Genomic DNA, 27,438 nt, shown 5'->3' with positions numbered 1-27,438 from the left:
TAGGATAGGAGAACCATTTATCTGAAAGGAACCACGAGATGTCACAATGCCACTCCTCTGCTTGGAGACAGTGTCAGCTAGTCGCGGATAAGTGACTATTGTATCGCTTTCCTATACTCCTGTGACAGAGATCACCCAGCTTATCTTGGCACTCCACTACATTGTTAAGTGTAGCTGTCCTTTCACAGTGTTTTGTTCCAGTGTCTATCCTAACTCTTCCTTATTGCATAAATTCCTGACTTTTTTCCTAGTTCCAATTAAACAAGTTGTCTTCATTTGTTGATATCATCATGCTCTTTGCAGTAAACTTGTATGGTTTTGAAAAGCCTTATCTCTCTCTGCAACTGTTGTCTAGAATAATGCCCCCCAACTTCTTCAATTCTTTCTCATGATTCTTTTAGATGTCTGATTATATTTGTTGGTATACACTAGGCTACCTGTATCAGTTGTTCCACATGTTAGTAAACTAGGATGCTCAAATCAAAACTCAGCTGAAGTCTTCCATGGCCAAGTAACTAAATTTATTTCCGTGCACATGATGTGTCTGTATGTTCAGGTATGCCTGTAGTGTTTACATAATAATACACTATGTTCAGTGTTATTATTTCTGGGTTTTAGTGTGTTTCAAGTTTTCACAAATATGCACAAGACAAATAGGATTTTGTTTCTATTTCCAGGACTGAGCCCTCAGTCTTATGCTCTGATGGATCAGCAAACACTGTTTTACTCTTTTTCCTGACAGAAACTGGGTCCCCCTCAATTAGGGAGAAGGACTGATTGTTTAATTTGTGCCTGGCCAAGGGTGATTTCACAAGAACTCTGTCTCACATATTTTTGCAATGTCTTGTGTTTGACATGCTCCAGTAAGAAAAATGGGAGAAGGAAGCAGTTTTGGTCACTCAGTAGTTGTTAAGTTTGCTGTTTTGACTCAGTTGTCTTCTAGAGGAGATTAATTTTGTTCCTACTCCTTTAGCCAAAATCAGAAATGAGCTACGTGTGCATCTAATAAAGTTTCTACTTGTATTGATTTGTTGAGCTGATCTCAACAGTGCTTAGTTTCAGCAGAGTCCAAATGACTTCCAAGGTGTAAAACTAAATTTGTTTTGTGATGAATAGCACGTGAATGACTATTTTTTTCTTCCTGTTGTGTTAGTATGAGAGGCTTTTCCTACCTTTATGAAAGTGGCAGAGGTTAGCTACTTTGAGTTACATGATGGGCATTCCATCTGGGTCAGATCATGTTTGCTTCTGAAACCTCTTCCAGAGTTTCAGATCTCTTCTTGATGCTGATGATTTACCCCCATGAACTTCAGAAACACGTGCAGAATATTAAGGAGTCAGAGGATGGTGATCAGAAAGACAGCAAGGGAGCTCTGCCTGGGGAAAAAAACTTTTGTAGTTACCTTCAAGTAAATGGAAGACTAGAGGCTTGCATTACCTAGAGAAGTAAAGCATTTTGCTTTGCTCTCTTTGAGAGGCAGATACTCCAGGCAGCCTGTTGTAAATGATTCAGAAGCATCTTTGGCTCCCAGCAGGAAAACTCACTGAATTGCTCATGGCATTAGCTTCAAACCTACAGCTCAGACAGGTACTTTTAAGTCTGTCTTGAAGACATATCAGCTTCCACACACTTCAGCTTCTTTGTCTGGAGTCACTGCTCCAGACATATCATTGAAATGGGGTATAATTGTGGCCTCATGCCTTCTCAATCCACCCACCAATCTCAACTGCTTTAAAGGAGCCTCCTGCTGTGCTACAGGGAGTATTTAGAGCCTTTCTAAGCAAACCAAACTTGAACTGTGGGTTGTGACTGAATTTAAAGACTACCTTGGAAGAAGGAGTGAAGATGCGTTGTGAAATGTCTTTAGAACAATATCACTTATATTAGTGGAACAATTTAAGCTATGAATATAATCGGAAGTGTATGATTTGCACTACTTATCCTTCTGGCATGTTGAATTTTCAGTATTTTCTGTTATTATAGGACAAATGGTAAGACATTATAAGGATGATTAATAGCATATTGTATGATTCTATGATTCTATAGTAGAAGTCTGCTCCATACTGTTATAAAAATGAGTTGGTGAGAACTAGGAAAATAATCCAGTAAACAGCAAATAAATGTTCAAACAGAAAATTACCAGAAAGGACAAGAGAGAGGAGGAGCAAAGCCCCTTTCACCACTCAATTTTGATCAGGACTGTGTCCATGCTAGAGCATTAGAACATATATTCACAGAAATAATTCCTTCAAGTTTGGCAAGGATTGTAATTGAAGATTTGTGTACAGGCTGCATGTGGCTTCCCTGGGCAGCTGCTCTTTACCTTGTGCAGTTTCAGTTTTTTCCTTTCACCAACTTCTGCATGTTTTGTAGATAATTCCCAAAAAAAATGGGAAAGGAGAAGGAAGGGAAGGATTAATAATAGGGTTGGGAAGTCTAGGAAGGAGATTGAGACAGGAAGGTCGTTATTATTTTTACTAATTTTGTGCAGCCCAAAAGATAAAATCAGCCAAGACTGGAAACTTTTTCAACTGGTGCTGTATTCTTACATTTAAAATATAACTTTTAATCTTCTATAGCTGTTGAAAGATGTGGCTCTGGCTGGCTCCTTGTTTCTAATCAATAAATAAAATAAAAATACCACCAAGTCTGTCTTTCATCATGCAAGTGAGAAATCTGTATGGTCACTCTAACACATCTTACCAAAGAGCAGCTGGGATAAGATTCGTGCTTTGGCAAACTGAAGGTTTTTTAACTGCTGGAACAGAGCTAGTTGAATTGTAGGCTTTTTGCAATACGAGGTTTTATGACTTCTAATACAAAACAGAAGATGAATAGAAACAATGCAAAAAAGTATAGCAACAGCAGATAATGTTAACCTGATAGTATATTCTACTGCATAGTTTCAAGTAATATGTCAGGTTAGTAGAAAAGCTTTTTCCATCAATTTAAATTAATAGTTGAACAAAGCAGCATTAAGTCAGAAAAATATCAAATAGAAGTCAGTGCACTTAATGTAGGAACCAAATAGACAGTAATGTGGATAAAGTTTTCTGAAGAATTTAATTTGCAGAAGTTAATCTCATAATTTATATCAACTCTGTTTCAATCAAATAAGGCTAATTACTTGTTGGAACAGTGCATTAAGAGAGGGAAAGACAAAAGCATGAAGATTTGCTGATAAACCTGGAAGACTAAAAGGACAATATATATTTTTCCGATATGGAAAATGTAATTAGATTTATCTCTCTAGATCTTTTTTGAACTACAGCCACAAAACCAAAAAAACAGCAGAAAGAACTGCAATTATGTTTTATATAGGTTGGAGTTAGCTTGTTACAATTAATATGGACACATTTTTTTCAGGAAGTATTCTGTACAAACAAAAACATACAAAAACATTTGAAAGAAAATATTCACTCTAGTAAAATGAGGTCTTACTCATTGTATAAACGAATTATTTACCTTAATTGGCACAAGTGCACATAGAGAATTAAAATCATGTCTATCAAAATTTTCCACAGAAATAATAACACATGAACAAAACTAGAAAAAAAATTATCAACTAATTTTATAGTAAATATACATTCATCAGTAAAGGTACCTAAAAAAGAAAATACTTTTCTTATCTGAAGATATTTCAATGACATCTACTTCCTACTGAAGTAAATTGCCTCCATGAAGAAGCCCACTGTGCTCAATGTTAATCTTTCTATATGTTTCAATGGGCTTTAATTAGGCCATAATTTTCAGTTTGCCTATCTGCAACTGATCAGCAACTGATCCTTTGTAGCACCTTCAGGATTTAGTTCATAAAGGTTTTCCAAATTTAAAGTGGAAAGATGTCATTCGTTTAGGTCTCTTATGGCATTAATGAGAGTTCAGCTCAAAAAACAGATTCAGCTTTAATTCTGAACTTCTCCAGCCATAACTGGGCTGGTTTTTGGACCAAGGGAGACTGGACTCACAGCTTCTATCTACCATGACTTTAGCTAGCTGAGTTCTAAGAATATAAATATAAATGATAAGGAACTCTCTGAGTTACATTAAAGGCTAACAAAAATGCCAGCATCGCATCTCTCTTTTCACGGCTTGTCCCTCCTAAGGCCTCCCAGGCAGTGATTACTTCTTTGTGTGAGTATATGGGAGGTTAGAGTGGTAGTCACCACAATAATGCAAATAATATTAACACAAAATTTAAAATAGAAAAGTATGCTGTGATATGATTTTGAGGAATTTAAAAATAAACAATAATTCCAAAAGAACATGTTTAAATTATTCCTCTAATAATACATCAGTGGTTACACACAATATAGACTGGGTAAATGCACTTTCTGTTCTCCCTTGCATGAATTTAAATCTAATGCAAAATTGACAGTTCCATTCATGCCTATGAAATTAAATCGAAATACGTTTGCATAAGCATTAGGTTTAATGATCACTGCGCAATATAATTAAAAGATGGTGTTACCTGAATATCAGATTTTCTGTATGCATGTTTATTTGGAATTTTAATTGAAAATAAACAAAATCAGAAGTGCAAAAATAAAAGTAGAAAAGATGTGTGAAATGTAATGATAATGGTTGACTTCTAAACAGCCAAGGAAATTATAGTCATCTTATGTGTGGGACAGGAACAAACACCTCTTAATTGCACTTCATTATAACGTACCTTTCTCTTCTCAGTTGTATATATTAATTATAAAAATCATGTTTCAGAGACGAAAAGCTGTACAATAGGGTTTTTTTCTTTTCCCTCCCTCCCTTATGCTGTCTGCAGGAGGATGGAAGAACAATATCAACTGTCATCCACAGGAAGAGCTTAAGAGCTTTCAAAGACAAATCATAAAAAGAATGAAAGGCTATTATAAAAAGGAGGAAAATGCTTTGATTTCACAGATTTGCTACTTGTTAATGTTTAAGGTTCTTTCCTCTTTTTAAAAGTATCTTATATTGTTTTGTATGTGTTATGTGCAGGTACATCATTTTTTGATGACTATATCACATGACATGAGGATTGCGTAGCTCATTATTACAGGTGGAGGTTGAGGGGATAAGATATGGGAAAAGATACTATAGCAGCCCTCTGGGACTTATATCAGTACTTTTGATAAGCTGAAGAACCTGATGTGAATTTCATGACACAAAGAGACAGTATCTTTTAAGTTTGGGGTTTTTCTATTTCATAATATGATTCTTTGGACCAGTACCTAAAGACCCTTGAAAAGTCAAACTTTTGTGTAGCTGCAGATTTCTTTCTTGATTTCATTTTTAAGTTGTCCTCTTTCCTATATGATTAGCCATGATGTTTCCTTAAAACATACATTCTAGTTTCTAAAACTGGATAATCTCACTGGCTTTGTTGAATCTAGGAGCTACTTTAGTAGTGAAAATTTTGTGACTGCTGGATATAGCCTTGCAGTGTAATCATCTTGAAACTTGCTATGCTCATACATGGACAATAAAGCAGTGGGCCATTATCTGGTTATTGAATTTTTAACATTTCTTCTCTCTCTTTTTTTTTTTTTTGTTTTTCCCCTCTATTTTATTTCATTGTGAACTTGAAGTGTGGTTTCCTGGAGCAGCATTCTGTGATGGTGGGTGTCTCATGTGCTTCCCAAAGCTAAATGCTTTGTTTTACTCGAGTCTTATACTATCTCCTGCAGCCTCTGCCAATCTTACAGATGCAGTGTCCCTGTCAGAGTTATAGGCAATCCATTTTTTTATTGCATGCATGGCCTATTGATAGCAGGTGAAGACCTGTTTGTGTATGTATAGTGTGTAAAATATATTTGTTCTTGGGGAAAAAAAATAAATCAATTAATGGTGTCATTATTAACTATGACTGTCAATGATTCCTGAAACAGCAGGTGCTTACAGAGATACAGGTGTTTTGATTATGCTATATTATTTTCTGTATGTGCCTTTTAAACTTTTATCTGCATCTCCTTCAGAGAATGAACAGAAGGAAAAACCCTCCTGCCCAAATGGTAAGTTTGCTGCTTCTGTACACTCCTGAAAAGCAGATGCTGGCTTCTGTCAGTTAAAAGTCTCCTTGCTAATGCATTCAGGTTTAAGCTGTTGCTTTTCCACCTGATCAGGTAATATCCTGCAAAGCTGCACTACTCTTTACAGACCTTACGGTTGCTCTGGTGAGATGGAAATCATCCATGTGCAAGAACTGAGGTTTATTAAATTTAAAGTGGATATAAACTATGTATAAAGGAGACAGGTACTATCCATAGGTTCCATGTTCAGAATACAAACTGTCATACTCATGAATCCTCTTTCACCTCCACAAAAAACAAAACAAAACAAAACAAACAAACAAAAAAAAAAATCACAGAATCACAGAATCACAGAATCCCAAGGGTTGGAAGGGACCTAAAAAGATCATCTAGTCCAACCCCCCTGCAAGAGCAGGGTAACCTACAGTACATCACACAGGAACTTGTCCAGGCGGGCCTTGAATATCTCCAGTGTAGGAGACTCCACAACCCCCCTGGGCAACCTGTTCCAGTGCTCTGTCACTCTTACAGTAAAGAAGTTCTTCCTGATGTTAACGTGGAACTTCCTATGTTCCAGTTTACACCCATTGCCCCTTGTCCTATCACTGGATATCACTGAAAAAAGCCTAGCTCCATCATCCTGACACCTACCCTTCACATATTTGTAAACATTGATGAGGTCACCCCTCAGTCTCCTCTTTTGCAAGCTAAAGAGACCCAGCTCCCTCAGTCTCTCCTCATAAGGGAGATGTTCCACTCCCTTAATCATCTTTGTGGCTCTGCGCTGGACTCCTTCAAGCAATTCCCTGTCCTTCTTGAACAGAGGGGCCCAGAACTGGACGCAATATTCCAGATGCGGCCTCACCAAGGCTGAGTAGAGGGGGAGGAGAACCTCTCTTGACCTACTAACCACTCCCTTTCTAATGCACCCTAAGATGCCATTTTCCTTCTTGGCCACAAGAGCACATTGCTGGCTCATGGTCATCCTCCTATCCACCAGGACCCCCAGGTCCCTTTCCCCTTCACTACTTTCCAGCAGGTCAACCCCCAACCCCAAACAATTAGTGAAACCCCTAGTTAGTGAAAGAAAAGGTATGACCACTTTTCCTCATAAGCAGTTGCAGCTTCCATACTGTTTCAGTGGATTGGTCAATTCATTTAAAACAAGTAAACAACAGAAAAGGAAAGAGGAAGTTTTTACAAGACTGTTCTAAATTGCAAGTAAGAACTAGACTGTCCTACTGATCATCCTGAGATCTAAGGATAACAAATATGTTATGTTTGCATTTCTCTTCTTTATCATGTGTAGTTCCATAAAAACTTATGCTTCTCTGAATGTATTTTCTTCATTCTTTCTATTATACACTTTGGCTCATATTATATGTCAGAGTAATTCAAGGACACAACAGAATCAACAGAATTTCTCTGCACTCCTCTCTTTTAATGCCATTTGTGAAATAGCTTAACCATTAACACGAAGAAAGCCATGTAACTACATGAGGAATAATCACATGATATCATTTTTTCTGAGGAAATATTAACTTTAAGCTGGGATAACCAACTTCCCAGAATTCACAAAAAAACATAATGAAGTTAATATTAAATAAAAGGCTTGTGCAAGCTTTTATTTTTACAATATGTGCTGAAGCGTCCTTGATTTAATCATGTTTTGTTTATGATTAATGAACAATTCACCTTGAAGACCAAACTTTGATTCATATCTCATCAAGAATTTGAAGAAATCCTTTGATTAGAAATAATAGCAATCTGCTTTTTGTGTTACAGAGCATTAAAAATTTAGCCCAATACACTTTCAGAGTAATACTGCTCCAGGAATGGAAGCTGACAGAACATGGGAAAGTTTCAGTTATGACGCAAGTGTTACCAAACCCCAGACTGTTCAAGAAGTCTTAACATATAAACTGTGTAAATTCAAAGCATGAAAAAAATCTCGTTTTTTCATGCTCTATGATGTTCTATAAATGTTGATTTACACAGCTGAACTCAAAATATAAGCATGTGGAATATTTATTTATTTTCATATTTCAATTTATAAGGAAAAGAACCCAAACATTCATAAAGAAAAACAGCTGGAAAAGTGACCATGTTGCTTTTGTTAAAGAAGATGCACGATTGTGTAAGTAAGTTCAGAGTTTATATTTCACTGGGGATATAGCCATTTCTGTGACACTTCACCTACATAAAATATTATTAGGTAACAGATCTGAGCAAAGATATGAAGCAAACTGCAATAGTCTGAGGAAAGATATGAAGCAAACTGCAACAAGTAATGAAAGTATCTGTGTATAAATCCAGAGAACACAATTATTTGACGCAATGATATATGTGTATCAACCAATATGATTTTTTTTTTTTCCGGATCATGAAGTAAGAATTATTTTGAAAAACTCCATGTTGGAGTGGAAGCATACAAATTTGCAGGATGCATTATTTATAAAGAATCCCTAATATAACGGGAATGCTTCTATGTGCCAATGATGAGATCTACAATGCTGTATGCTTTATTTTTTAGAGGAGAAACAGTCTGAAGATTTTCTGGGATGGGTAGATAGTGGTTAATTTGATAGCTTAGACATTCACTGGGCGATTTCTAACAACCTTTTCTGACAAAATATTTTTATTATAATAATAGATGGATGACCATTCTGGTGTTATGAATGGATGACAGGTTATTTTTTATGCCCTGCAATAGTGATACAACAAAGTTATTGTCCAAAATTCATGGAAACAGAAACACATACCTTTGATTCTCCGCTGAAGAATCAAAGTGGGGGAGCAGGCTTTATGCATTGTTCTGGTCTCAGCTGTATTTAACTTTCTCAGAATAATTAATGAGTGGTAACAATGTATGAGCTACACGATGAGCAGTTGAAAAACACTGTTCAAAATCAGACCAGGTAAGGTGAGTTCCAGCTTATACAATAGCTCAAAATTTGTCCCTCCAGAGAAGTGTGTTCCTATTTTCCTAATGGAAGAAATCCTTCTTCTTTTGATTTCTTCATTTACTCATAGATAAGAGAACAATCAGCTATTTCAGGTATAGTCTTACTAACAGAGGATTATATAATTCAAGTTAATTCCAGTGGTATTAACATATTACAGTAACAGAAGAGTAACAGAATTTTATAGTTGATTTATTTTCCTCAAATTTTTGTGACTGTTTGATGTACAACTTGGCACTGTACTCTCCAACTTAAAGGAGTTTAATTGGGAAATTTTAAAAATTCAGTGAGTTCATTGTTGTTCATTTAAACTCCTCATGGTTTATGTGGCTTTTACATTTCATAACTCTGTGGCATGTATGATTCAGGCTGATTCTCCTTGATGTTGATATCACAGAGTTCAATGACTTCTGCATGGTTTTTTTCACCACTTAAAAATAATATAGCACCGAGAATTGAGGGTGATCTTTGTCCTCTGGTTTGCTTAATATTGTGGGTTTATGTTTTTCTTATTTGTTCAGAACTATTTGTACTTTGGATTATTAATCTATAACTAAACGTTGCCCTCTGTGTTCATCCTGCTGACGATATTTGGAAGCAGACCAAAGCTATTTTCCTTAAAATTGTGCAAAACATGTATGTCAGTGTTTAACGTGAGTTTCTTCTTCACGTACAATCATTTTGGAACTGTGTCAGAAGGGGAAAAATTATCACAGAGCAGCATTAGTACCTATGCTAGTTCTGTCTTTTTATAGACAAAAGCCTTGGATACCTTGCATAAACAAAACCTTAAATGGAATGGTCTCTGTCTCAGCAGCAGAGCATCAAGCACAGAATATATACCGTCATCAAACAATTACAGTTTGAAGTGAAGTATGGCTAGTCACTGTCTCAACTCATCATGTAAATATCAGCAAAAATCTGTAAGGAAATATCCTATATCACAAGGAAATTAACCCCAAAGCACTGTGCTATGTGCAGGCTGTCTGCATCCTTGCCTTCTCCAAGATCCCTGAAAGAGGGCACTTCAGCCTGATCTCACAGACTGTACTGCATTGGTGTTCAGTTGCCTGCTGGTGACACTGGGTATAGGTCAGGAAGGCTTTCTTTGCATGAGGGCTTCAAAGCCTTACTCAGAGACATTGCTAGAGCCTAAGTTGTGCATAATCAGGATCACAGTTTTGGGCCACTCTAGTAGTGCAAAAGATTTCACGCTTAGGAGCTGCTTGAAAGTTTGTACCATATTAACCTAAAAAGATATGAATCAAGTATAATGCCATAAGGAAGCTTTTGTTTGGGTAAAAACTTCATATTTAGATGTCTGCTGTTCTGACAAGTTGAACAAATGAAAGCAAAAAAAATCTTACCACAAATAGACTGAGAACGAGTTCCTTAGCCTCATGTATGAGGACTGTAAAGCTTCTCTTCTGCTACTGTCACTGTAATCTGTGCCATTGTTTAAAGCAACCTTAAATGAGAGAGTTAAAAGATGGTTATTTTTGTAGACGTAGAGATCTATATGTTGAAAAAAATATGAGATTCCTAATGAGCATGTAACAGTTTGATGTTAATCATATAATGTGTTTTCCTTTTCAACTATGGTACTGTGTGACAGACGGCATGAAACAGAGCACCCCAGCTTCCTAAAAAATTTATCCAGTTATAAACATCTGGAAGCACAAAATGCTGAAAAATAGAGGGTGTGTGCAGAGTTTTCAAACAAATAATGGGAAGGGAAGACTGGGAGAGAAAACTTTTGCAAGTCTGCTTCATTTGTTTGCAAGTGTGCCATGTTATTGGTAAACCTTTTAACAAGCAAAATTTCAACTGACACCAAACAGAATTTTTCTGAGCAATCTGTATTACTTATTCTTTAAAGTCATTCCATTGATTTCAAAAGAAGAGAGGAACTTCTGATGCTACAGTTCAGATACCCATCTTGCAAATTAAATATAAATGAACATTATTCTATGCTAGTGTAAATATTGGAGGTTCTTTATGAATGGAGATTCTGCATGATCTTTTTCTTGAATGCTATCACTGTGAAAGAGTATGACATCTGTGGAGCAAATCCGTTTAGTAAATCTTTCTGTCCATGTAATTCTCTTTAAGTGTGCATGTAATAAATTTTAAAAATCATGTTCCATTCACATCACAAATTTGAGTGGAACTGAAAAAAAATTACTGGCTCATGTTAAAGTTAATGAAGTTGGAGAATTTCATCATAGTTTCTAAATTATAAAAAAATGTTCTAAAGTTTAAAGAGAATATGGTTAATGTATAAAAGTTCTCATACACACGATAGATGTATAACAGAACAAGAAAAAATATGCCAGGGTTTCTGTTCCTCCCTTTCTTCACAGTAAATGGTTCCTCTTTCATAGTTGCAGAATGTATAAGTAAAGTTTAGTTCTGAAACCCATCAAAGACATATCAGTAGTTTTAAGTACCCTGTATTTGATGTCTAACAAAATGTATACTTAAGCTAATGTTCACCAGTGTGCACAGATTACGTCAAATCCCTTAATGTTACAAAACATGATATTTTTATTATTTTTATTTCAGTCACAGAACAAAGAAATTGCTCCAAAAGAAAAGGGGGGGGGGGGGGGGAACCATGTGAAAAGAGAAGTTTTAGTTAGCACTTTTTATCCTAAAGTTTTCAATGCAAGTCTGCAAATTTCCTCAGCCATCAATGAATTTATTAGAATCTACCTCATGAAGAATAGCTACTTTAGATCAACTTATGGCAGATTTATAATAAATTAATTACATGCATAAATAGGTGTGGGATCATGGACAAAGCCAAGATGGCTACATTACATTGTGGTTATATACTCTAAGTTGACCTGAACCAAGCACATTTCCATCTACTGATAATTCTAATGAGCATTTGATTCTGGTTTTAAAGAAAATGCAACATAATTCCACTAGAAGAAATACACCAGATTTGAGCTGCATAAATATAGTTCAGAGTATGGCTTATTATGTAATAAAGCAATAAAAGGTGTGAAGATTAATCAATATGCCTCAAAAATACTACAAAATCACTTATGATGGCAAATAGAAATAGATGCCATAAATTGTCCTGAGAAATAAGACTGCACAAAACTTTTTAGTTAATTTCCATTGAAACTCTTAATTTCTCATTATTTTATTAACAATGCAACAAGCTAATCAAAATGGAAGCTTGTACTGCTTCATAGGCAAGGCCTTCATAACGTGTTTAGAGCCCTTCAGTTCTGCTGTTGTTTCTATGTAAGACTCAGTACCGAAGGCAGCAATTATGTGTTGTTGTTTTTTGGCTAAAATTCCCACACATCTGGGATAAACAGATATTCTATTCGAACTTCCTCTGTTAACTTCACCAGTTTCCATGGAATGACTCTCTATATGCTTGTTAAGTAAATGATTGTTATAAGACTATGGAGACATGGTCGATCAAATTAACCCCTTTTGTTCAGCCTCCAAAATGGTTCCCTTCATTTGCCTAAATTCAGGGCTTTGGGAAATTTTTTCAAGCTTGAAGGACTCTCTGGATTCATCACATTAGCAAACTGTAACCTGAGAAGAGGGTCTTTGGAGCAGCAGGACTTCTTTGGCCCCCAATTGTTTTGCTAATCAAGATTATTGCCACTATTGAGATGTGGAAAGATAGCCTAGCTGACAAAATTTGTCAGCTTCCCATGAAATAGTTCTGTCAGTTTAGTCAGGGTGCCAGCTAATATTAACATATAAATGAAGTCTCTCCCCCTCACCCCTTAATAGATGCAGAGAAAATATAAACACACACACAAAAAACCCCTCTGTGCTTAAATCAAACAAGCTTCTTTTCTCAGCTCTAGCCCATGTCCCTGGAAATCCTGTGAGTAGTGGAGCTAAAGGGAGGGGGGGAGGGAAATAGAATTTGCACAAAACTACTTTTAAGCCATAAAGCAGCAAAGCCCCACTCCCCTGCTGATAGCAACAGGAGATTGATTACGCCTGCAAAAGTACAAATGGTTGCCTGAATGCAAGTGGCAGACCTCCAAAGCAGTATGTTCTATGTGCTGGTTTTACATTTTATAGCAGAGGACTTGGATACAAAGTGGAAAAGTGGAACAGGGGGTATGAAAGAGTTATCTTTGCCCAGGGGTCAAACCTATGAGAACCGCCCCTGCTAGTTTTAGACTCTGACCACAGAAAGATAACAGGGAGAATCTGGCCTCTGCACTGCCATCGTCCCCTACTCTCTCTCTGCAGACTGAATCACCCAGCACCTGGGGGTTTTTTTGCCTTTCACTCTGTGTTCTCACAATCAGAATACATACTGTATTTTCCAGCTGACCTACAAGGTAATATAATCTGATGCGCTTTCACCCACTTACACAAATTTTGCATTATTTTGTCAAAGGCAAATGCTTACATCATTCTGGCGGCAACTCTTTCAAATCCCAGCTGTACCAGATCATAAAAAAGTAATTCACACTTACACTCATTTTAATTGTAAATGGATGTACTGAAGGTTCTCTTAATCTTTTAGCCTGATTTAAATACAAATAAATTAATATGATATTTGTAATCTGCAAGTCAGCAATATTGGCCTTTTGGTACTAAATTAGCTCCTGAATGGCAACTGTGCAGCAGCTTTATGTAGTTAGTGTACGCACTAGAGATGACTCTTCTAACAAGTTCAATAGGCTTTGCAAAGCATAGCTTTAAATAGAAGAAATCCTTCAATCATGATTTGTTCTTGCTTTATGAGAAACAATCAGATTATTCCTTTGTGCTGCACTGTGACAATACTCTAAAGCATGAATGAAAACTAGAATATATGTTCCTTTAGTGGATTACATCAGCTTTCTTGTTCATTAGGCTAACATGAAAAATAGATTTAGCGTGTAACATATCTGTCACTGAAGAGAATATTAAGAAAATTACTTGGAAAAAGTTTGTGGGAACTTCAAAGACAATGAGTTAATGACAAAACACAATATTTGTTAAGTAGCTCAATGCAGATCATTCCTGAAGAGTTCTAGGCCCCTACTGCAAGACTTTCAGAAGTTGATTTACAGAGTTGATTTCAACTTCCCCAAAAATGTAATGTAAAATACTGCATTAGTTGCCCAGAAAGTGGAGCTAAAGAAGCATAATCCACACGGTACCATTGTAATCTGCGGTCCTGAGTTAAATAGCACATGCAGTGTTCGTGCCCATACCTTTATTCTCTCTTCACTTCATTCAACTTCACTCTTCAACAGCCTGAGAAACTTAATTAAGATGTGTTAGAATCACTTTCTCAACTGAGAAAAATAACTGACAGCCACCTCATATATAAATAAATATTAATCATTTGTTGGCAATAGGGTAGAGTTGTTGATAATAATAAATTCTCTAATGGTTAAAGTCACAGCCTGCTTAAAAGTTCAGATCTCAGAATCTTTGTGAGCTTCCTGGAATTCCATTCTAGGTCAGTAAAGTTTCACTGCACTGAATTTTAATTCCTACTGTGCTCTGGCCCCGATCCTGCAGTCTATGGGATGGGGAAAGGCTGAGGGATGCCTTACTTAATACCCAATATTCAGTGCGTTGATGTTTTTGTACAAATGAATGATTAGTCTTTGCCCCAGTGAGTTTACAACCTGGAATAGCTTTTTGTTACCTGTTACAGTCACAGTTCATCAAAACAGACATATTCTTACTTTTGCATGCGTCCAGCTCTAGACCTTCTCACAACCTGGTTTCTGTTATAAACAGCAAATCTAAAACTTCATAGACACCTTTAAATAGCTAAAGAAGTAATATTGTCATTAAAAAGACAATATTAATACTAAAGAGCTAACTTTCAGGTCCCTATAATCCAGAACTCTCATAAAGTCAACAGGAGTCAAGAAGATACACTTGACGATGTGCATTAATACCTCAATTTACTCTGTGTGACTTTTCCTCACATTTGTTTCTGGTCACACTCTCTCGTTTTACATCTGCAGGACTTGCTGGGTATTTATTTCCACTGAGAAAAAGAAGTCCTGTCCAAAGGGAAGGGTATGGAGGTTTCCTCCCCTGCAGCAATCACCCAGCTTGCAAACTTGCCTTGGAAGGGGGGTGAATGATGCTCATAATGGAGTCCTTCATTACCCAGAGAACAGTTGCCTCACACTTCAGTGAACACAAACAAAACACCTGCTTAAACCCAGAAAAAACAGTAAGCAATGAGACTTGCTGTATGTTGGATGTTTTTCAGACTTTCTCATTTTATCTTTTTTTTTTTTTTTTTTTTTTGAAACATTTTAACATATTTCTCTGCATTTGGGACATTTTGAAAAATTGTGGGGGTTTGTTTATAGAAACGGGTTTTTTCTTCTTTTTTTGTGGAACATGAAAAACCATTACCAATATTTTGCTTTTCATCATTAGTAAAGATAAACACCTTTAAGTCTGCTTTGGTCAAGCATCCTGCAAGTTTGGCTACCAAGGTTTTAGACTTGCTTCAAACTATGTTGCATTACCTGACTACAAGCAGCCCTTCATTCTTACTTATCCTTTGGTGAGATATTGGACAGATACTGAATACTACCTGATTTGGTATTTTTCTCTCATATTTTGTAGATACATGGATGCATTTCTTGCCCAGAGTAACTGTAGATTTTAATCCATGCTGAAGCGTGTAACTGAAGGGTGGGTTTACACTGAAGGGTGTAACTTCAGTGGCGTAGCAAAGGTATTTGTAAGAAAACTGAGATTTTTGCTCTCATTTTAAGTTATACTTTTGAGTGTATCAGGCTGGGAGACAGAAATGACTTCTCTCAGGAATTGCAGAGATATAAGGAACTCCACTGAAAATTAGCATATAACATTGATTAAAAGATAATGAACTTATGTCTCGAGACCACCAATAACGTATTATAACTCCTCACTTCTGAGGTCTGTTTCACACAAATTCTCATTTCTGAAAGATTTTTCCATCATTTTCATTAGAAGTGCCTATCAGTGCAGGGAAGCTGTCCGTATCAGTCAGACTCTGCAGTCCATGTCAATGGCTGTTGTCATACGGTAGCTGTTATCATCTGGGTTTTATGATACAAATTTATTATCTGCACAAGTTCATAATAAGCCTGACTGACACCATAAACCCCTAGACTGCCACCAACAATAATTGTAATTCTGTTTAGAAGTCGCAGAAGAGAGATTAAGGACTTTAATTTTTAAATTAAATATTCTCTCACCATTATGGGTGGTCTCCTTCCCAAACATGGGTAGGACAGTATAGTAACACTACCCAATGCTATTGCCTAAACTATAAAGAAATTGCTTTCATTGCTGTCAACCATTTAACGTTCTAAGTTGAATAACTACATAGTGTATAAATTAATCAAAATAAGTTTAAACGTCCTTTTATATTTTAGTTTTGTCCTGAATTTTATTGGATTGACTAACTCTAAATAATAAGCATAACTGTTTTATTTAACCAAGGGAAATGAGTGGGAACAAGTTCAGACTGACAATGGCTCTCTGCTGGAACCCAGAGAAGCAAATGCAAGCAATGCAGTAAGGAAGATCAAACTTGTTACACTGCTGATATTCTAAGAGTTTGAACTCAGGCTCCCTGCTGACCTCAATTTTACAATGATAATCATTTCCTAAAATGTCTTCATTTTGTAAATGAAGCTGTACCTCCCTCTGAAGCAGGGGTTTGCAAAGATTAAATCATTTACATTTCAAAGTGTTCATTTTTTGCCAGTGTGAGAAATACTCAAGCAGGAAAATGAGTGCTCCTTTTAATTTTTAGAAAGCTGAGCGAGCATTCATACTGAAAATAATCACAGCCTATTACAGCAGCCTTACTTGCCTGTTACCACTTCAAAAGGATGAGCCTATCTTTTCCCCGCCCAGCTGTGAATGACCACTTAAATGAGTGATGGCTTATTAATACTAAGTCTCAGCCACTTCTCCATAAGTAGAACAATAAAGGGTCAAAGCTTGAGTATCCCTTACAGGAATTAATGAGAACATGTTGCTGGTAATTTGGTCTTTTGGAGATTACATTTAAATTAAAAGGTTCTTGTGTCTGGCTTAATGGCATGACCAATGTCGCCACTATTTGAAATCCAGAGACTGCATTTTTGTCTTTTCCACCTGTATAATTTCATTGACTTTATTAAGGTTGTCTTGGGGGTTGGACACCATTTAAAGAAACGAAAAAATGAAAAAGAGAAATTGACAAAAAATTGAGGTTGGTTTCAAAAAATAACCCTTAAAAATTGCAGATATTTAAGGTCTCTTAAACACTTGAGCATAGTGTTTTTTTCAGAGTCAGAACGTATTATTACAGAAACATTGAAATGCACATATTTGGCATATGTTACATTAACATTTCTGCATAAGACATAGAACACTAATTTTCAGAGAATGCTCGCTCTGTAGTTGTGTGGTATTCACTTTTGAGCAACAGCTTAACCAGGACAGTGTTTGTGCAAGTATGCAGGCCTTTATTTTGGTTTCTAATTCTTCTTTCCATTAAAGGTTTAGGTCCTGGGATGTCTGGTTTTATTCTTAACTTTAATTTTTACATTTTATTATTGACATTGAAATTGTTCTTGATGTTTCTACATAAAGACATAAAAAACAATCATGAGAGCAAGGCTATTTAAAGGAGTTAACATTGCTTATATTGTTGTGTATGTTATTAATTACAGCAGGGAAATACAACCTACAGCTTTTCTATTACCCTTTTCTTGTAGTTACAAAAATGCTGCAGTAATATCTTTTTTGATGTGAAGCCAATGAAATGATGATCCAGAAAGGATTACAAATATAAAATAGTGTTCATTAAACTAACTAACTAGTTTAATTCTTTCTTATACAAATGTGCACTGCATTTTCAAGGCACCTTTGAAAAGGTGTGAATCTACTATTTATAAACATGTCAGACATAATTCTGAGGGAAAGTATAGGTACTTCAACTGTGTTCTCATTGGGTAGCTGTGATTAAAATGCATAAAAAATCTAGATCACTATAAAAATAGGTACATTCTAAACCTACAAACTTTTTAATGGTCTTGATATGTTATTTCTGATGTATCTCAAAGCCACATAATAATTTTCCTTTGTTTCATTTTTCTTTTGTCATGGCATTTTTGCTAAGTTTTTTTGAGAACTCCCATAAATCTTAAAAGTTCTTAAGCCAGTGTAGGTCTGTAAGAAAAGCAACTATGGTTGTGCCAAGAGTAGCTGAAAAACAAAAATTAATGGAAGACTGCTCTTATACAATACCAAGCCAGAGATAAGATTCTCTGTTCCAGCCAGAAAAGATTTAGATTTGCACTTGGAAATAGAAGAACAGGTTCCCATGCACGTATACAAAATGTTGAATAATGCCCCAATGAACCCACCCTTAGGCATTAGTTCAACATTTGTGTGATTCTTGTGGAAAATGTCATTTTGAACAATGATGTGATCATATTAGGAGTTCAGAAGGTGGAGGAAAGCTATGTCCATACAGTAGTATCAAGATAGAAGTGATACTGAATTTTTAACTCTTCCCTTGTCTGAAAAGATACATAAAAATAGTTTGGAAAATTCATATTACAAATGATCTTTTCTACAATTCCTCCTGCATTTGTCACTCAAACAGAGTTTCTGGGTAATTAAGATTGTTTCTTGTCCTCTGTTCACCAGACTGACAAGATCTTTTGATTTTATGATCAATCTTTGCTGACATCTGTGGGACATTCAAAACAATACTAGTTGAGTGTTTACAAAATATGTACACCTTGATTCTCATAGGAGCACTAACACTTGTAGGCTCTTAAGGAATTAGAAGCCATCCAGATACTTTATTATGACTCTTGCTTGGGCCCCAGTGGTAGTTTTTGTTTAGTCAGTTAACCATTGACTACTCTGTGCCTACTCGTAATGCAAAAGGTTTGTACATACTGCTCTTGACAGAGGCAATAAAATCTTTCACCATTCTGCCATATAAAATATGATTACTCCATAATCAGGAGAATATTTCGTGACTTGGAGTGTTAAATGGCTTCTCTTTGCTATGTAGTAACTTTTGAAAGGAAGGTGACCTAGAAAAATGACAAAGAGATGTAAAACCAGGGCATGAGTGGGGAGACCAGTTTAGTTCATGCCAAAGAGGAGGGCTGGCAGCCCCCAGGACTAGGGACTGGGAAGCTGGAGTTATGTGAAACTGCTGTCAGCCAGAGCCTCCCTAAGGAGTGGTTGGCATGGTGAGGGCAGTTCTTGTTTCATAGAATCATATAATCATAGAACAGTTAGGGTTGGAAAGGACCTCAAGATCATCTAGTTCCGGCCCCCTGCCATAGGCAGGGACACCTCACACTAAACCATCCCACCCAAAGCTTCATCCAACCTGGCCTTGAACACCGCCAGGGATGGAGCATTCACAGCCTCCCTGGGCAACCCATTCCAGTGCCTTACCACACTAACAAGAAAGAATTTCTTCCTTATATCCAAGCTAAACTTCCCCTCTTTAAGTTTTACCCCGTTACCCCTTGTCCTGTCACTACAGTCCCTGAGGAAGAGTCCTTCCCCAGCATCCCTATATCCCCCTTCAGGTACTGGAAGGCTGCTATGAGGTCTCCACGCAGCTTTCTCTTCTCCAGGCTGAACAGCCCCAACTTCCTCAGCCTGTCTTCATACGGGAGGTGCTCCAGTCCCCTGATCATCCTCGTGGCCCTCCTCTGGACTTGTTCCAGCAGTTCCATGTCCTTTTTCTGTTGAGGACACCAGAACTGCACACAATACTCCAGCTGAGGTCTCACAAGAGCAGAGTAGAGGGGCAGGATCACCTCCTTTGACCTGCTGGCCATGTTCCCTTTGATGTAGCCCACGATACGGTTGGCTTTCTGGGCTGCGAGAGCACACTGAAACCGGCTCATGTTCATTTTCTCATCCACCAACACCCCCAAGTCTTTCTCTGCAGGGCTGCTCTAGATCTCTTCTTTGCCCAACCTGTAGCTGTGCCTGGGATTGCTCCAACCCAGGTGTAGGACCTTGCACTTGTCATGGTTGAACTTCATGAGGTTAGCATCAGCCCACCTCACAAGCGTGTCAAGGTCCCTCTGGATGGTATCCCTTCCCCTTCCCTCCAGCATATCAACCGGACCACACAGCTTGGTGTCATCGGCAAACTTGCTGAGGGCGCACTCAATCCCACTGTCCATGTCATTGATGAAGATGTTAAACACGACCGGTCCCGACACCAATCCCTGAGGGACATCACTCATTACTAGTCTCCAGCTGGACACTGAGCCATTGACCACAACTATTTGAGTGCGGCCATCCAGCCAGTTCTTTATCCACTGCGTAGTCCACCTATCAAATTGAAGTCTCTCAGCTTCAGAGAAAAGGATGTCATGTGGGACAGTTTCAAACGCTTTTCACAAGTCCAGGTAGATGACATCAACTGCTCTACCTTTGTCTGTCAGTTCTGTAGCCCCATCATAAAAGGCCACCAAATTGGTCAGGCAGGATTTCCCCCTGGTGAAGCCATGTTGGCTGTCACCAACCACTCTGTTGTTTTTTTATGTGCCTTAGCATGTTGTCCAGGAGAATCTGCTCCAAGATTTTGCCAGGCACAGAGGTGAGACTGACTGGTCTGCAGTTCCCTGTGTCATCCATTTTCCCCTTCTTGAAAATGGGGGTTATATTTCCCTTTCTCCAGTCATCGGGAACTTCACCTGACTGCCATGATTTTTCAAATATGATGGCCAGTGGCTTAGCAACTTCATTCACCAGCTCCTTCTGGACCTGTGAATGGATTTCACCAGGTCCCATGGACTTGTGTACAGTCAGGTTTTTAAGACCGTCTCAAACCAGATCCTCTCCTACAGTGGGTCCAAGGTCTTCATTCTCACAGTCCCTGTGTCTGCCTTCCAAGACTTGGGTGGTGGTGTCAGAGCCTTTATCAGTTAAGATCGAGGCAAAGAAGTCATTGAGAACCTCAGCCTTCTCCAAATCCTGTGTAGCCATTTCTCCCGAAAGCTTCCTCAAGGGGCCTACCTTGTCCCCAGTCTGTTTTTTGTTTGCTACGTACCTGTAGAATCCCTTCCTGTTATCCTTAACCTCCCTGGCCAAGCTTAATTCTAACTGCGCCTTAGCCTTCCTAACCTGGTCCCTAGCTTCCCGGACAACATCCCTGTACTCTACCCAGGCCGCCTGTCCTTGCTTCCACTTTTTATAAGCTTCTTTTTTCCTTTGAATTTTCCTCAGCAGCTCCTTATTCATCCGAAGAGGTCTCCTGGCCCTCCTGCTCTAGTTCCTTCTAGTTGGGATGCAGCACTCCTGAGCTTGTAGCAGGTGATCCTTGAATATCAACCAACAGTTTTGGGCCCCCCTGACCACTAGGGCTATATCCCATGGGACCCTAGTGAACCTTAGTTTAGTGGCTAGTGACTTCTTGTTGCTGAGAAAGGTGACAACAAGCCCAGTGATAGCCCTTTTTGTCCCTTGCTCCCAACAGAGGACTTAGTGGTGGTTTGTCATGTGCCTGAGCATAATCCAGGCAAAGTCCCCACTGGAAATTAAAATAGATTCTGTTACTCTATGCTTTTCTTAGAAAGTGATGCTCCAGATTACTGGTACCATTTATTCTTTTATTTAATGTTTTAGTGAGATTTCAATGCTTATTTTTCTTGGGGATTGTTTTTGTCATTTAATCAATTCTTATTTCTCAGTATTAGCACTACTTTAAATAATTCTGGTAGTGTATATTTTACATAAAAATGATAGTGTTTCTAAATAATAATGTCTATGAGTAGCCATTTCTTCTTAATGTAAATTTCAATAAATACAATAATCAGGAATCTCCAATGTATAGGTTTACCTTTTAATAAAAGTATTACCAGTGCATACTTAAACCCCAGAGATAAATTAGATCCCTTTTGAACTGTCATCACAGTAGTCTATCATCATTATTTTATGTCGTTACAGTCCTAGTTAGTCTTTTTTTGCAATTTAAAAAAAATATTATTATTCAGTTTTAAGGTACTTGAATGTGATAGACCTAATGGTACTAGCAAATCAATCTAAGTTGTTAATCTGTAGCTCTCTCAGGGTTTTCTGCTTTTTTCAACTGTTGGGATATTCTATAAGAGTGTAGAGCAATACATTGTCCCAAAGATCACTCATCTTAGATGAGCATGACAGGTAAATGGCAGGCAGTCACAGAGTTATTCATGCTGAGTTGTAGTTCTCCGGTAGGGTATTTCTCTTAAATTCAGTGGAAAATTCCGGGAAGTAAGGGACTGTGCGGCACACTTTAACAGATAATTTGCTTTAGCTACCTTTTCTCATGACAAATCTGTTTTGTAGAGCAATATTTGAAACATTAGAACCATTTTAGAGAAACGTCTATCATCTCATCAGATGAAAAATCATCTCATTAAAAACCAGAAACATTCATAAAGTCCTTTTAGTTTCCCTAAAAATAAATCTTTTATGGGAAAAAAAGAAAAAAGAAAAAAAAGTAATTGCATCCAGATTACAGTGATTGGTCTAAGTGAGAGAGCTGCCTCTGTTCTAAGATGGTACAGAATTTGGCTACAGAATTGATGGACAAGGGTAAAGCAGCTGATGTGATCTACCTGGACTTGTGCAAAGCATTTGACACTGTCCCACACAACATCCTTCTCTCTAAATTGGAGAGATATCAATTTGATGGATGGACCACTCGGTGGATAAAGAACTGGCTGGATGGCCACACTCAAAGAGTTGTGGTCAATGGCTCAATGTCCGGCTGGAGACCGGTAACGAGTGGTGTCCCTCAGGGATCGGTGTTGGGACCAGTCCTGTTTGACATCTTCATCGATGACATGGACAGTGGGATTGAGTGAGCCCTCAGAAAGTTTGCCAATGACACCAAGCTGTGTGGTCCGGTTGATATGCTGGAGGGAAGGGATGCCATCCAGAAGGACCTTAACACGCTTGTGAGGTGGGCTGATGCCAACCTTCTGAAGTTCAACCATGACAAGTGCAAGGTCCTACACCTGGGTTGGAGCAATCCCAGGCACAGCTACAGGTTGGGCAAAGAAGAGATCTAGAGCAGCCCTGCAGAGAAAGACTTGGGGGTGCTGGTCGATGAGAAAATGAACATGAGCCGGTTTCAGTGTGCTCTCGCAGCCCAGAAAGCCAACCGTATCGTGGGCTACATCAAAGGGAACATGACCAGCAGGTCAAAGGAGGTGATCCTGCCCCTCTACTCTGCTCTTGTGAGACCTCAGCTGGAGTATTGTGTGCAGTTCTGGTGTCCTCAACAGAAAAAGGACATGGAACTGCTGGAACAAGTCCAGAGGAGGGCCACGAGGATGATCAGGGGACTGGAGCACCTCCCGTATGAAGACAGGCTGAGGAAGTTGGGGCTGTTCAGCCTGGAGAAGAGAAAGCTGCGTGGAGACCTAATAGCAGCCTTCCAGTACCTGAAGGGGGCCTATAGGGATGCTGGGGAGGGACTCTTCCTCAGGGACTGTAGTGACAGGACAAGGGGTAACGGGGTAAAACTTAAAGAGGGGAAGTTTAACTTGAATATAAGGAGGAAATTTTTTCCTGTTAGGGTGGTGAGGCACTGGAATGGGTTGCCCAGGGAGGCTGTGAATGCTCCATCCCTGGCGGTGTTCAAGGCCAGGTTGGATGAAGCTTTGGGTGGGATGGTTTAGTGTGAGGTGTCCCTGCCCATGGCAGGTTGGTTGGAACTGGATGATCTTGAGGTCCTTTCCAACCCTAACTGTTCTATGATTCTATGATTCTAAGATACAGAATGTTAGGATTATTCTCTTCTATGGGAAAGCCCATTTTGAAACTCTATTCCAGTAAATATTTGTACAATAATTCTGCACTATCTTTACATAATTTTAGAAATTACAAATTAAAATCTTAGTAAGAGAAATTGACCAAATTGATACAAAAGTTATCTAGGGGGTGGCTAGAATATTCACCTGGGATCTGCAAGCAGGAAGAATGGTGCTACATGTATGTGCCTGGTTAGCCCAGATTAGATGCCTACTTTTTCATTAAAACTTTACATTTTTCCCTTTCCTTCTTGTGCAGGTATAAGGGCAGAACTGGTTGGATGGGAGGCCCTGGGTATAAAAAGTATATGGCATTCAATTCCGTTTTTTAAAGAGTATACTTTTAAAGAATACAGATACTGTAAGTATCTTCAAAAGTTGCTTCATTTTTGTAATTTTAGTAGATGAAGTTCCCTTATCTTGATATGTAATATCATTACTATGCATGTATATAAAACAGGAGATACTGCTTTTTCTTAGGGGTGAACACTCTGAATCCAATCCAGATTGCTTAACAGAACATTTCATTAATGAAAATGGTTCTAGCCAAAATTAAAGTCAAGTTTGTACTTGTTTTCATTACTGTAACTCTCAAAATGCTTCGTGGTTCTCCAGGAATGACTTTTTCCTGATGATATTGGAAATAGTATGGTCCCAAAAAAATGTATTTTTGGCATCTTCTGAGTCACTATGAAACACTGAAATATTTTCTGTTGAGTTGATTTAGATTTTGTATCTCATAGGCCCTGACCCTTCATCCAAAACTTTTAATAGGCAAAAGTCTGGGAGTGGTGTTTTTTAAACAAAATATTAATGAAATGTATGTAGTCTAGAATGAAGTGTACTGTTGACAGATTCAGTAGGAATCCCAGTGTGACCTGGGGCACTGCAAAAAAACCTGGAATGTAATGCACTCTGAGGGCAAGGCCAAGCTGAAAGCAAATTGATGTAGGCCCACCACCCTGAGATAAATTTTTTTCATAGCTGATTTCATTTCCCTTGATGAAAAGAGAAATGCAATATACTTTCAGTTGCCATTTGATAGTGAGCCATCTTCTGGAACACACTGCCAGTTTGGTTGTGGGGCACTTAGTCCAGGTGGAATTTCTCCAACTTGCTGGAGTTAAATTGTTGCCAGGATTGTGTCCTGCATATAAATAGAGGAAAAAGAGAGTCTGGCTGGAGACTTGATTCTCAAAAAGGTTTTTTCTTTTTAAACAAACGGCATTTCTGAGAAATTAAGCAAAATGATTCAAGATAAAAGAATGTTAAATATAGCTAGAAATAGGAGAGTCATATGTTCAAAGTATATCAGCATTGAAACCATGCACTTAACCCTGGGACTCAACAAGATTTTGCGTTTTAAATAAAAATTCTAACTTCCTGAAAAGATAAAGTTCATTCATCTTGAGGGCAGCCTAGAAACAAAAGAAAGAAAATATAATCCATGGAGGAGCCTTTCACTAAGATAAGCATCTTTGACATAAGGGAAAAAAAAAATAAAAAATGAATATAAAGTGTAAAATTAAGATGGGCCATATCCCTTCATAAAGAACTCTTTTGTACATCAAAGTAGGAGTGAGGTTATTTTCTGAATGGGTTTTTTGGCTAACAAGTACGTTATCTTCCATAACCATTGCCAGAAACATAAAAATTTAGTTCAATGGGAAAGAAATGCACCATTTTAGCACTGCTATTTGAAACATTATACAGAGCACAGCCTGCTCTAAGTTCAGTGCAAATGTTACATAAATACACCCACTAGAAACCAGGTCCACTAGAAGGAGTTTATTTGGTTGCTTCTAAATGATACTGATAAATGTCAACATTTGTGTGTAACACAGTATACACGTGTTTGTGCAACAGTCATCTATGTTCAATTGAATTGATTTTATTTCTTACACAAACTGAGCTTTCATCCTGGAATAAGTTTTCCAGTAACATAAGGACAGATCAGGAAATGCGTAAACTGGATCAGTGCCCAAAACTCTAAGTTATACATCTATTCTTGGAAAAACATGAGGACATATTGTCTTAAAAAAAAAAGGCATAAATTACAGAACGCAAGTTCATTTGAAGCTGCATATTGAGCTACACTGTCTATACAAATCCTTATTATAGTACTAACTGTAGCATCTAGGTTCTTTTTTGAAGATAGCTACCTAAATATACATACACAAACATAACTAAATTTCACTTAGTTATCTGAGCATAGGGGCATATTTGTTTTATTATGAAGTTAGCTTTGTAATGTTAATAATTTGTAGCTTTCTGTAACAACATATTTTTATATTAATGTATAGGTAAAAAATGGAATGTGAAATGAAGTGCAACTTTTAATTTTATTTCAAACACATTGAAATGAAGTATAAGGTGATACACAACCTGATAATTTTTTAATAGAACTTACTCAAAATTGTTATATGAAAATCCATGAAAAAGGTTTTAATTTACTGAATGACTGTTGTCTAGAACATTAAGTAGACTGCCTTGACTACATTAAAGTACATTACAGAATATATGAGAATCTGTTTGAATGGTAAACTTTACTGCTGCTCCTTTTGTACTTCTTCATCATTGTACTTTGTCAGACTGACATTTGCATTTTTTCTACGAGTTAAAAATATAATGCAAAAATAAAAAGTGGGAGAATATGTAACACAATACTCAACTAAGTGACAAAATAATGATTGATAATCTATGACAATTCTGCAGAACCACTAAAACATTAACACTGTATATCAGAAGAAAACCATCCAAGCCAAACCTAGAGCATCAAGAACCTGGTTACATTCTTTCTTGCAGGAGATTTCCCCTCTGTGTGCAGACATAGCAGACAGTTTGCCAGGACACCTAAAATGAGATAGTAATAAATACAAACTACCAATAAATTTTCAAACTGTTAGTGCTTATTCAAACTCATGCTTATTCATGCTTCTTCGCATGAGCAAAACAGACAAAAGTTTTCAGATGAAGCTTTACATTTGTAAATGGGGTCATATGTTGCTTCCAGTACGGCGCCTGTGTGGAGCAAATACCTCATGGTGCTGTGTCTCAGGCCCAGTTTTCCCATGAATCCTGTTGGGTCCATTTGGGTTTTGGCAGAGCTTGTTTCTGTTACATGCTCTTGCAAACCTGTTAACTTTCTGCACCTCTGAAGGCCCTTCAGGACCAGTGAGTGCCACTGGATTATAGTAGCCATAAAGCCATTAGTTTCCCTAGGGATTTTACTGAATTTCATGAAGACCTCAACAGTGTCATAGGTCTCAGTATGTTGGCAGAGTAGAGTGTTCCATATTCAGTGAAGATTTTTTGTGTTCCAGAGGCATCAGTTCCTGTCATTTTGGACTGCTGGCATGCATAAATGCTTTCCAGGTGAAAGTCTAACACATCTTGTTGACTATGGCTGAACTTAGTAACAGGTGCCCCCCTGATGTACCTTGTACCTGTTGACCATACAGGCTGTAATAGCACCACAGCAATCCCTGCTCAAATGCTTAGGTCACCTTCTAGTAGGAACATCAAACATATGTGTAGTCAGCTTCAGAAGCTAAGAAATGATTTTAGTTTCCACACTTTAGACCTAACCACGCAAAACCTGTTGAATTTACATTGCTTGTTTGAAAGAACAGCCAAGCTGTCAACATGTTAACTGTGCCTGCATACAAGCT

Source organism: Lathamus discolor, chromosome Z (genome assembly GCF_037157495.1).
Source record: "Lathamus discolor isolate bLatDis1 chromosome Z, bLatDis1.hap1, whole genome shotgun sequence".
NCBI classification, from domain to species: Eukaryota; Metazoa; Chordata; class Aves; order Psittaciformes; family Psittacidae; genus Lathamus; species Lathamus discolor.
Note: the sequence above shows the minus strand (reverse complement) of the source record.